The 12,192-nt window shown below is 41.7% G+C and overlaps 1 long non-coding RNA gene across 1 annotated transcript; it reads right to left on the reverse strand.

Annotated features, from left to right (window-relative positions):
• Window positions 1-10,127: 10,127 nt before the first annotated feature.
• On the reverse strand, window positions 10,128-11,926 carry LOC145803280 (uncharacterized). Its single transcript, XR_014345392.1, has 3 exons — window positions 11,763-11,926; window positions 11,060-11,586; window positions 10,128-10,960 (listed from the first exon to the last, which is right to left on the reverse strand). It is a non-coding gene; the product is annotated as an uncharacterized LOC145803280 (long non-coding RNA).
• Between the last annotated feature and the right edge of the window lie 266 nt (window positions 11,927-12,192).

Genomic DNA, 12,192 nt, shown 5'->3' on the forward strand with positions numbered 1-12,192 from the left:
CTGGTGGTTGCATTGGAACTGTGCACAAAAGGCCTCTTTGCCTACTTTTCTCATCTGTAATCAACCCATGTTTCATAGTGTCTTCGATTTGCACCCCCATCTCATGGAGCTCGGTGAATGTGAATAGAAGTAGGACGATCATTTTCTGTAGCAACTTCCGTGCAGATTGCGGACTACCATCCTTATCTGAACTTTCTTAGAAGGCCTTGTGGTCATCATTGAAGCTTTAGCCTTCCACCTCGTCATAAATTCTGAAAATCCCTCTTTCAGCTCTTGGCGTGTTGTCTCAAGATTTGCATGTTATATGAGTATTGAGCAATAGCGACCTCGACCATTTCTTCCCAATTCTGCTTAACAGAATCCTCTAACTTTGCATACCATATGGCTGCTATACCAGACATGGTACGACCAAAGAGAGAGAGCTTCTACAATCTAGTCAGGCCCATCGGTCGCAGGATGTCTGAAAACAGCCGTAGATGAACCATAGGATCTCCGTAGCTGTCAAATCGATCAATGTGCGGCATTTTGAACTGATCTGGCAATGTCACTGCAGAATCAGTATACCCATCTTCTATGTCAGGAATGGAGTTAACACCTTGTGCTCTCTTGAATAGCTTCTCCAGCTTGTTGACCTTAAGCACAGTTGGGTCAACTTCAAACTCAAACAGTGCCTCAGTTTGATACACAGGTGTTTTGGAGGCTTGTGTTGGGATCGACTCTACCAGATTACCTTGATTTTCTTGGACATTAGCAGTATGGGCAGTGGCTCCGGGTGCTAGGATATCCGTAGGAGGTGCATGGGATGCAGAAGCCATTACTGGCTGTGGTTGTTATTGTTGCAGTCTGTTTATTACCTCAGCCTGACGGGGCTGTGACCTCGGCCTGTCAAGCAGCATCTTGCTATATGGTTTTAACTGTTTGCTGAAGATGATGTATTAATTCCTCCATACTGACTGGGGGATAATGTATCATCGGAATATGCGAGAATCTCGTGCTGGACTAGAAGTAGAAGACTGTCCCTGAGCCTGATTGGATACAGGTGAATTGAGGGGTGACTGTTGAAAAAACTGGATCGGTGAACTCTGCTTGACTCTCCTCCGTCTCGTAATCAGTAGGAGTGAAGTAAACACGGGCAACCCTTAACAAGATCTCCGTCTTTGCAAAGCCTTCTGACTCGGGTCCAGAGCACTTGGGGGATATTTAATTCTGAAGCTATGGTGTTAAACTACTTACCAAAAAGAAATAAAGCAAAAAGAAAGCAGTAATCAGAAACCGCACAGCACCTCAGCTAGTGATGTTACCAACACAGATGTAATCAAAGTTGTAGGACTGCACTCAACACTGAATTCTGTCCCCAAAACGGATACCAAACTTGCAATTGATACGCACATTCCTATACAGTTTCACTATAAAGCACATACCAGTTAAGTGAGAGCCAAAACACCCTTATGAGGGGGTAAGGTTACCCTGACCTAGTTTTGTCAAGAACTAGGGTTCACTATTCAAACAAAGTGGTTTCACGCAATCCTGTATTCGGGTGAGCATTCTTCCTAGTTTGGAACAGTCTCTATGGCTTTTCGATATGTAACTAGGTTAAATGGTCAGAAGGGTACCTTAGCAAGACTACCTAATATACCTCTCACACCTAACACTGAAAAGTGAAAGGAGGATCGAACAGTACAACAGTAGTCTAGATCCAAGGGTTATGTTCCTATCAATGCAGAGCCCGTGTCCGGTCAGCCTTTTGGCAAGCTTTTCAGGCAAGCCTTCGGCAAACTGTTCAGGAATAGCTGATAGCAAACACGATGATATAAACACACAAATACAAATGTAATGAAAAGAAACATATTAGTGTAGATACAATTTCATATCATGAAGTTCAAGTCAAGTTCTCTAAATTTCGTAGCAGCGTCGCCAAAAACTGTAGCTCAACTTTTCATGCCCTCTCTCGGAAGACGAATAAGTCCTACAGTATCGAACTCGAGGTTCTGAATCTGATTTCACAAGTGCAATGTGAAATAAATAAACACCAAAGAGTCTAAATCTGACAAATCTTTTAGAAAATCGACTTTGAATCAAATTGCCAAAAATTGACTGCTTTGCTAGATACAGAGTCGCCACCTAAATATTTTTGGGAAATTTAGGAAACCTGTGACTTGTGCCAATGGCCATGTGTCCGTCATCACCAAGATTATCTCAGCTTGGGAACTTAGGTATGAGAGGGAAAGGTCATGAATTGAGCACCCCCGCTCACCCGATCAAAGATCGGTCTCTACTAATCATGATATGAATTGTATTTACATTATATGCTCTTGTTTCGATAAAGTTAGAAAAATGCATAATTCCTAACTATGCGATATGACTAATGCGATATATGTGATATGCAATTTACTAGGCTCGGCTACTAATATGGCAAATGAAGCAATTTGATAGCATGCGGTCTAAGCACATATTCAAAGAATGTTTAAACAACAATGCAAGTTAGAATGATGAACCGAGCCTCGGTTTATGCAACACAAGTGGATGCAAACATGAAAAATGCTAAACAAAACATTAGACCCTAATCTAACCATCATAAGCAAGTAAATTAAAGGGAGAAAGATGTGGTGTTGGAAAACATATACATTATTACAACATTACACCCTCACACATGAGGGTCCGAATGAACTAACTAGCTAACTAATTACCTAGCTATTACAACAGCAAATGAATAATTTAGCTAAACTATTTAACTAATTATTACAAACAAAATTAATTAACTAATCTAGCTAATTAAAATAATTACAACACGAGGCGAATTAGCTACTCTAACTAATTAATTACAAAGCCACTATTTTAAGCACAACAATAATATATTTATAACACGGATCTCGAGGATCGATGGAGGGCTCATGCATGAATGTGGTTTCCACTCGAAAAAGCCTTTGTTTCTGATACTGAATGCCTTTGTTGCATAGTAGAACATTTGTACTGATTTTCACCCCTAGACCAACTCTATTCTGCTTCAAAAGGACACTGCTAGATTTTGCACTAGTGGCCGGCAAAAGGCTTGCCGTCCACTGATGATGGCCCGTCGGCCACTAATGACTGGACTTTCCTGCTGTAACAGAGAGCAAACAGAGCAGAGATAGGGTATTTTCAAGGGTTTGTTTACAGAATTTGCCCCTCCCTATCTTTTGAATAGCTCAAAGGAGTAGTAAGTTTGATTCACAAACCACCAATGGATGCAATTTCATTGCATGATGACCTATGAACCAAAGTGTGCAAGTTCAATAAATGCAACAAAACAATACTCTTAAAACCACCTCCCTATCATGAAAGATCAAGGGAAGTAGTTGATAAAGAATCTTGAACCGTTTTCATCACTATGGAGTATGAAACGACTCCAGACTTAAGGGTTCAATTAACGTCTAATTGAATCCCAACTAATTATTATCTTACACCTTTTTTTTATTCACCAATTTTATTACTTCATTTTAATTTACCAACCATTTCTTAATAAATAGAGTCCACAAGGTGAATTTAAGTCCTCTAATGGAAAGAGGGCTCAAACCAAGATTTGGTTTGGGCATGAAAGAGACATCATATCGTTGGTAATGAACCCTCAAAGGGATTAAACCATTAAGCATGACATCTCAATCTCATGCTTAAACAAACAAGTAATTTGAAACCACTTTCAAAGCAAAACAAAAGCCAAGAAAGGAGAGAGGTTACAGAGATGATTAAGAGTGATCACAAATATGGAAAGCCATAAATAAACACTATCAGCTCTAATAAGCTGGTGTCTAATGCCTAAAACACCAAGCTTATGAGGATAATTACACTTCAAGCATGCAAAACAAAGCTCAAATACAACAAACACTTAAAAATTGTCCTAAAACAGTGTTAAATAAGTCCTAAAACATACTGAAATTAAGACAAAAATAGCTAGAATAATAAGCTAAAACATGGATCATGCTAGGCTAGTAAGCAAAACATAAGGAGGGGAGGCTAACCCCTCTAATTTTGGATTTCAAACCATGATTTTAGCCACTGAAATAACTCTAAAAATCAATGTTTAAAAGCTCAAAAAAAGATAGTGTAAGGGTGTGAAACACAAGGGTAAAGGCCTTGAGAGCAAGGTGTAAAGAAGGGTGAACCACCCCTCAACCTTTATTGGCCTTAAAACCCAAGTTTCAACCAAAAAATACAGAGTTTTTACAGCCCCAAAACAGTTGGAAAATAGTAAGAAAAACAGTAAATGCAACATGTAAAGAGACAAAGCTTAATACCTCTTGAAGAGGAGATCACTTTCAAGCAATAAAACAAGGCAAACACACCCTCAAGAGCTCAAACAAGGCTCAAAGATACCTTAGCTCAAAGATTGAGAGATTTGGTTAAGAGTGTATTGGCAAAGGTGAAGATTGTATAGGCAAAGGTGAAGAAATTTGCAAGAGAGAGAGAGAGAGAGAGAGAGAGAGAGAGAGAGAATTGTAGAGAGAATGGAAAAATTTTGCTCCAAAATTTTTCTAATCCCAAAGCAAGAGGGGAGGTCCTCTATATATAGAACGACATGAACCTCCCACTAAAACATACAACCATACACGTGAGAGCAGATGCAAGCATCTATGCAAACAGCTGGCATAGTTGTCACAAAATATCTGCAAAACACACTGGTGGCTGGCAACCAGGAGAAATGGCTGGCAGTCCATAGCAGTGGCCGGCATGCCACCAAAGGTTACAGGCTTGAAAATCCAAGGTTTTGGTCCAAAAACAAGGCAACAGGGGTGCAAGGTTTGGAGGGTTCAAAGCTGTGGCATTCTGCTGAGGACTTCGACCACTTGACAAGCATATGCACTCATCATTGAGTGTGCAAGCGATGACATCCAAGTCGTAAGGGCGGTAAAAAATGAGGTGTCTACAACTTGAAAGCAGTATGAGTTAGTCCACAAACTAATACGAGGAACCTTGAATGGACACCTTGTCTGCCAAGGGAAATATTTCCCCTTATGTGGATTTCCAGAGTCTTGGTACGATTGGGAGACAAAAACAAGGTATCCGAGGTTCGAGATCTTCTTCAGACACCAGTTACTAGAAGAGGAGGTTGAGTAGACAGAATTGAGCACCCATATAGATCACGGCTAGAAGGCAAGCCTAGATTTTGAAGAAGAAAAGTTGTTAGGAAAGGCATTGGCTAACCTACTGACAAATTCTACTGTTGGAGCTGAGACCGCCAACTTGGGGGATAGTTTTACTATTTCAATGATCGAGGATAAACCAGCAGTGGATTTCTCCAGTCTTATCATGGACGTGTCTGAGGCTCCATGCCTGGTCTGGATGTTTGAAAAGGGTGTCATCAGCAGTTCTGGATTGGATTGTGAGTCCGAATATGATTCCACTAAGTTTGTGGAGTTGGAGTTAGAATCAAGTTTGTTTGAGTCTGGTACTTCTGGGATTGGTAACCTGGATGCCAAGGTCTTGTCCAGGTCATCTTTCAAATTTTCTTTCGAGTCAACTGTAACTGAGGATCCAGACCTTTTGAATGGGAATGCTGTGGACTTTGCCTACTTCTTTGTGCCTTTGGTTTGTTGTACTAATCTTAATTTTCAAAGTTTTGACATAAACGAAGAGGATAAAATTCCATGGGCTTTGAAAAACTTGGTTGACTAGGAGGAGGAAAGGCATGTTCAGCCTTATACGGATGAAATCATAGCAATTAATGTGGGTACTGAGAAGGATCTATGCTTGGTCTAGATTGGGTCCACGTTGTCTTCGAGGAACATGAGCGTTTAATCGCTTTATTAAAAGGTTTCAAAGATGTTTTCATGTGATCCTATGAAGACATGCCTGGAATCAACTTTGAGATTGTACAGCACCGGATCCCTTTTGACCCTAAGGCCCAACCAGTGAAACAAAAACTGTGCAAAGTTCACCTAGATTGGGCTTTAAAGATCAAAGAAGAGATCACCAAATAGATTGAGGCAGGGATCTTGCTTGTATCGAAGTATCTGGCATGGTTGGCCAATATTGTTCCGGTTCCAAAGAAAGTCGACAGAATCAGAGTCTGTGTCGGCTTCAAGGATCTAAATAAAGCCAGCCCAAAGGATGATTTTCCTTTGCCACACATTGACGAGTTGGTAGACTTCACCGAGAGCCATGCATTGCTTTCTTTCATGGATGGGTTTTCTAGGTATAACCAGATTCTGATGGCACCCGAGGATAGAGAGAAGACCGCTTTCATAACACTGTGGGGTACCTACTGCTACTGTGTTATACCGTTTGGGTTGAGGAATGCTGGGGCCATTTATCAAAGGGTTGCGACCACCATTCTCATGACATGAACCACAAAGAGGTTGAGGTGTACGTGGATGATATGATTATCAAGTCCAAAGATCGAGAGGGCTATTACACCTCACTGAAGAAATTTTTTCAACAGATCAGAGAGTATAGATTGAGGTTGAACTGGTAGAAATGCACCATCAGGGTAACAACAGGAAAAATGCTGGGATTTCTGATTACATAGAGGGGGAATTGAAGTGGATCCCTCCAAAATCAAGGCCATCTTAGAAATGCCACCATCGAGGACTGAAAAGGAGGTGTGCGGCTTTCTGGGTAAAGTGCAATTTATAAGACGGTTTATTTCCAAATTAACCTTGACTTGTGAACCACTATTTGGTCTCCTAAAGAAAGGGAAAAAGTTCTAGTGGGACGATCGCTGTCAGTTTACTTTTGAATAAGTCAAGCAGTACCTGCAGAATCTGCCTGTGTTATCACTGCCAGAACCAAGAAAATCGCTGATTTTGTACTTATCAGTCATGAATTCAACCATGGGGTGTATGTTGGCTCAGGAGTCGGAGGCCAGGGTGGAGGAAGCGGTTTACTACCTGAATAAGAAAATGCTGAACTATGAGACCCGTTACACTCTCCTCGAGAAAGCGTGCCTAGCCTTGGTATGGGTTACTCGGAAGTTGAGGCACTACCTATTAGCCCACTCGGTAATTATGGTTTCAAGATTGGATCGCATCAAATATCTCTTCGAGAAACTAGCACTTATGGGTAGACTGGCTTGTTGGTTGCTTCTTCTCCCTAAATTTGATCTCAAGTGTGTCATACGCAAGTCGGTTAAAGGAAGAGCTGTAGTGGAATTCCTAGCAGAACACCCAGTAGAGGGGGATGAGGCGGTGGAGTATTTGTTCCCAAATGAAGATATTCTACAAATAGATGAGGAAACGTGGATGATGTACTTTGACGGGGTGTCTAATAAATACGGTTATGGGATTGGTGTATTGCTAATAGCACCCGATGACTCTCATATACCCTTAGCCTTCAAACTTCGGTTCAAAGTGTCTAACAATGAAGCAGAGTATGAGGCGTGTACTACTGGTTTGGAAGTTGCCCTAGAACTAGGGACAATAAGGTTTGACATTATCAGCGATTTGAATTTGGTTGTGTCTCAAGTCGACAGAGATTGGCAAGTTAAAGAGGAGAAAATGAAGGTTTACCATCAGGCCTTGGATACGCTAATTCTGAGGTTTAAAAAGCTAACGTTTACCCACCTGTTAAGGGAGAACAACTAGTTTACTGATGCACTAGCAACTCTATCTTCTATGGTAGACATTCTATTGGGAGTCAGGATGCGTTCAATCATTATTGAACAGAAGTACACAACGGCCTATGAAATCGTTGCCGTGATTGATGAGGCTTCAGACAAAAACCCCCTGGTACTACGATACTTGGAATTTCCTGGAAAAAGAGGCGTATCTGCCAGTGGCAAACACCAAGGATAAAAGGGGAATACGGTGTCTGGCCATCCAATTTGTCATCTGTGGAAGAAAGTTGTACAAGAGAGGCTATCTAGGAATACATAAGCTATGTATAGAGAAAGAGGAATTGAAGTGCCTTATGGAAGCTATCCATGGTGGAGAACACGGGGCGCATATGAATGGTGTGATGCTATCTGGGAAAATCCTTAGACAAGGTTATTATTGGTCCACCATGGAGGAGGATTGTATTGATTTTGTGCGGCGATGCCACAAATGTCAAATTCATGCCAATCGCATGAATATTCCGTTGTCAAAGCTCTACCACATGACTTCACCATAGCCGTTCTCTGTTTAGGGGATAGATGTTATCGGCACAGTTACGCCAAATGGGTCAAATAGACATGAATTCATCTTGGTAGTGATCTACTACTTCACCAAGTGGGTTGAGGCTCAGTCCTACTCTGTGCTAAAGGCGTCGCATGTGCCTAAGTTTATCAAGAACAACATCATTTGTAGGTATGGGTTGCCCAACGAGATCATCAAATCAATTTGGGGCTGTATATCTTGAGGATGGGTTTTGAGTGTGTCAGGTGGTGACCATTTTCAAAAATAGTTTTGAAAAGTTTTAATAAAAAGTTGATTTTTCTCAAAAATTTTATCCTTTTACAATTTGGACCATTTTTGGGAGTAAAAGAAATTTTTTTAGTACTTGCAACTTTAATTCTATTGATCTCAACACAAGTACATTCTGCCAACTCTTTGATTTAAACCGAAAATTACTGTTACATCATAAAAACTTGAAAAGAAAGATCAAAGCAGTAAAACTAGGGGTATAGCTAAGTCGAGTAGGTCTATGTCTTCTGCTTGCACTTGCGAAAGGTTTCGCAGCTAAAGATGGCCTAACTTGTTCTTCATCTTCAAGCCAAGCTAAACACTCATCAGAAAGAACGTAACTGAAGCTAGGGGTAGGGGCCAGAAGCTCCCTCATCCTCTAGGCAGTAAGGTATCGAGGCAAGTGTGAACCGCAAATGGGAAATGAAGTCGGGTATTCCATATCCTCATCTAGACTTGTTTGCTCATGTCCAAACTGACGTTTGAATCGAAAAGGAAAATATAATACGTAGTGAGTGAGGCCAATTAACTCTACACTCGACTAGCAGGATATGCGGTAGTTTATCTCAGTTACATCAAGCTAGGGGCAACGCCAAGTTATCGCAGTTGCAGATCTGCTGCACATCCAGTCACACCACAACCCTTCTGAAGGGAAATCGATTAACCATTGGCTAAAGAAGTAAGCTCGGGTGAAGTACTCAGGGCAAGGGTCTACTACTTTCAGCTTATCTGTAAGCCATACCTGGGAAGAGATGAGAAATAAGAGAAATTAAAGAATAGAGTGGTGTACGATGAGGGAAAAGTAATGAAGAGGTTTTGAGAGAAAAATAGAGAGTGGGTGTTGAGTGATGTGAGAATCACAAATAAGGAGGGTGGGAAATAGTACCTGGAGAAGCAACGGACTTCCTGCCAACCAAATAATCTTTTCTTGACAAAAAGCATCTAAGCCCATCAATGTTTCGGCCAGTACCAAACCCATGCAACTCTTGCCCTTTTTTAGACATTGGGCCACTTCGATAAACCGGATGTTAGCTTCGCCATAACTAGGGGCAAGGAGGAATTACACAAGTAGGCATAAATAGAGAGCATGTTGTCGGTTGTTGTGCCAGAGAAGGTCGCTCCTATCTCCAATAGTGAAAAACTGATGAACTAAACTGGGGATATCCAACTCCCCATTGTGAGCCAAAGATCGAGCCTCGTGCAAAGTAAGTGCACACATCCATCCTGAAGCTCGGGCATGGCCAAAACGGGGTTGCGGCATGATTTCTTCGTTGCACTGGGATTCCATCAATGGTTGAAATTCTTCGAGCGCTGGACACATCTCTTGTGATCCGAAGTGAAATAAATGTCTGATCGGGTTCCAAAATCGAATTGCGGGAATCGAAAGCAAAGAGAAGTGCGACTTAAAGGAAAAAGAGCATTTAGGCTAAAACCGCGAAAGTTCACCTTTTTCGAGCCGTCCAAAGTGGCTATCCAGTCTCGGAGCCTATTGTTGGTCAATGTTTCCATCTTGAAAGAAAAATACCAAAGACTTGCTATTCTGCCAGAAAAACAGCATAGGAGCACCATTTATAGAGTTTGGGAAGAAGCAGTGCATGACAGCTGGATAGCATTGACCGACCTCTTTTTTAAGCCTAGTCGTGCCTTAGTGAAGCCCGACTGGGTCTAAATGGTGGCTCAGATTAGTGTAGTTGCAGAAAAAGCTGGCCTTTGTCCTTGCGTACCACAGCTGTGTTTTGAGTCTTGTTTTGTTTGTACCAAATGTTTTTTAGTATTTTTGAGTTGTTTTCGTTTCGTTTTCCTATTATTTGAGTTGTATTTTACATTTTGCGGTTATGGGTTGTTATTCGATTCAAGAATGAATGCAGAGCAGGTATTCGCCGTTTTTTTTTTTTGAAGTCTTGAACAATGTTACCATGCAACAGTTACGCCATTCATCACATATTATGCAAGGAGATTACTTCCAAAAAACTTGTTCTTTTATAAACTAGAGGAACCAACGCCGATCAATGTTTTACAAAGCAGTCAAACAAAAGACAAGTCTTCAAAAAAAAAAAAAAAAATCAAACAAAACAAAAACAAAAACAAAAACAAAAACAAAAAACAAAAACAAAAACAAAAAACATAAAAAATAGGAAATCATCATCATCAATCAATAACCCATCTTCGCTCTCTTCCTCATTGGCTACGGAGGAGGTGCATCGTTGTCATCACTAGGATTGCTAGACTGTATGTAAACTGCTTCTCTCTCTCCCTCGGAGGTCGTGTACTCCTCAAAGGACTCCTCGGGGGGTGAGCGCTGTCTCACTCTGCCTCTCTCCCGATCAGCTCCTCCTCTGCCCCTCGTTGGGCCCTGTCTCTGTCTCCTAGCTGGAGGAGGTCCTGTAGGCACAACTGGTGCTGGCTCGAGCTGAAGAAGAAAAAGAGAAAGAAAGTATAGATATTTGAAGAGGCCAATAAAGTTATGAGCAAGACTGTAATGGCTGTAAACTAGGGGCAAAGCATGCCTCAATCTCGTGAGTGGCCAGAGCAATTTGTCTCCTTCGCACCATGAGAAGTAGTCAGTCAATCATCCGGAGAAGGTCATCAACATATGCCGTGGGTACCTGTAAAACAGTGGAAAGTTAAGCACAATGGAACAAAGTAACAGAGTACAGTGAAGACGTAAAGCAGTGTAATGGGAAGAAATAGAAAGAAATGTATACATGCTCAATGCCAAGAGCAATCACAATCAGCGATCCCTCTCCTCAATGTGCTCAAAGGGGATCTGTTTAATCACCCCGTCTGGCTGCATGTATACGACCTTCGTAGGAATCACCGGAAGCCCAGGAATGGGAGTTGCAACAAGAACTCCTTCGGTGGCAGTAGCAACAGCTACCTCCGGAACAACACGAACCATGCCCAGGGTAAGAGGCGCCATCACCTGAGTATGAAAGAAGGTAGTGAAGTCTCCGGGCTCATGGTGCCGGTCACCATCCTCTTCTAACATAAGGAAGTCAACCTGGGGTCCGTTGCAAAGATCATTGGCTACCCTCATACCAAGAGGAGGAGGAGGAGGATGGGGAATATCAGGATCAGCTATGCCTCATGTCTGACGAATAAACCGCTCTCCCAAATAATATGCCTTACTGAAGGGGCCCTCAAACAGAATCTGCATGGTAGAGGTCTGCCATGCAGCAACATAGGTCACCCTCGTTGCCTGAGGGATACCCGCCCAAGGGTGCTAGTCAACCTGTGGACAAAATGTGCAAAACAAAGAAAATTAACATCAAATGTTAATAGTATGATAATAGTGGTGCAGTATGGAAATGACAATGTAAGAAGAGTAGTGCAGTATGGAATCAATAGTATGAAAATGGCAGTATGGAGACAGCAGGATGAAACCATAAAGAGTAGTATTTCTGTTACCCAATCCACAGTGATGGTATCAAAGAAACGGCGAAAGTAAGGGAAGTCTTGGTCCACGCGGCGGTGTCACTCAAATCGGGAGTTGTAGTACCGGGAGCGGGGTACTGACAACTCAATCGGGATCACTAGGATCGGAGCTAGAGAGGTGAAATATGTGTAAACCCATAGCTGCAAGCAGAAAGACATGGATAAAGTAGATGAGCAATTATGAATAGAGCAGATAAGTAGATACAAACAAGGAATGTAAAGCAAAGATGAGTAGGAAATACAAAATTTAACAGAATGTAAAGCTGAATAGAAAAAGTAAGTGTGAGGTGCACCTCTTAAACTCTCCAGTAGCTGCAGAGTGAATCCGCCTTTCGATGGGATACGAAGCTCATGTAGCAGTACAAGGTGGCCAGGTCGGCGCCACTCTATTCATACTCTGCTA

The sequence above is a fragment of the Camellia sinensis genome, chromosome 11 (assembly GCF_055761805.1).
Source record: "Camellia sinensis isolate YWXY chromosome 11, ASM5576180v1, whole genome shotgun sequence".
Lineage (NCBI taxonomy): Eukaryota > Viridiplantae > Streptophyta > Magnoliopsida > Ericales > Theaceae > Camellia > Camellia sinensis.